Raw genomic sequence first — 763 nt, forward strand, 5'->3', positions numbered from 1 at the left:
CAGGACTAAAGACACAGATATAGACTGTCGGACAATAAGCACAGCTGCAGAAAAGAAAAACACAGAAAGCAAGATATTTTCGCGCTCACTAAATATCTTTTACGTATAATCCTTTCGGCGAATGATTAGCGGTAAAGATAAAGATTAAAGAGAAATTGAATATATTACACATTCAATATGGCCTTTCGTGTTAGCGACAACAATAGTAATGAAATTACCCATTTTAGCTATTTGTGTGAATTACAAAAGGAAACCATTCAAATATGTTATTCAGTCACCGACATACTCACCGGCCATACACATGCACAACAACACACAAAAGAGAAACACAGGAGGGAAAACGAACAGACGAGAAATTACAAGAATCTGACGAGTTTCCCCCTTTTTTATATAGACGCAACACTAAAATATCGATCGAAGTCGATATTTTAGGGATACGAACGCGCGGGAATTTGCGATCCGATCCCTATGTCCGATATGATGTATCTGATCTATTTGACGTTTTGAATCATGTGAAAAGGGAAAATCGTGATAATGGCTGAGCGTAACGTTCAATAATCCGAAGTAGTCTGGCTGTTTAATTTCACAAATTCACGATTAAAAGCAATTAGCTTAAGTGCTGTCCATCAGTGCAACGTGCTATGTCAGAAATATATTATGAGGAAAAATAGGTAATCGATATTTTTTGTTTTATTTTCGCTTACTTATTACATTTGATCATTTGTGTCACTTGTATCTTACTTATATGAATATCGTGTGACCT

At 35.8% G+C, this 763-nt stretch overlaps 1 protein-coding gene across 1 annotated transcript in view; it reads right to left on the bottom strand.

Annotated features, from left to right (window-relative positions):
* Positions 1-763, bottom strand: part of LOC119593603 — a gene marked incomplete at its 5' end in the record, with an annotated part of 118,927 nt that overhangs the window by 10,634 nt on the left and 107,530 nt on the right.

This window comes from Penaeus monodon, chromosome 32 (assembly GCF_015228065.2).
Source record: "Penaeus monodon isolate SGIC_2016 chromosome 32, NSTDA_Pmon_1, whole genome shotgun sequence".
NCBI lineage: Eukaryota > Metazoa > Arthropoda > Malacostraca > Decapoda > Penaeidae > Penaeus > Penaeus monodon.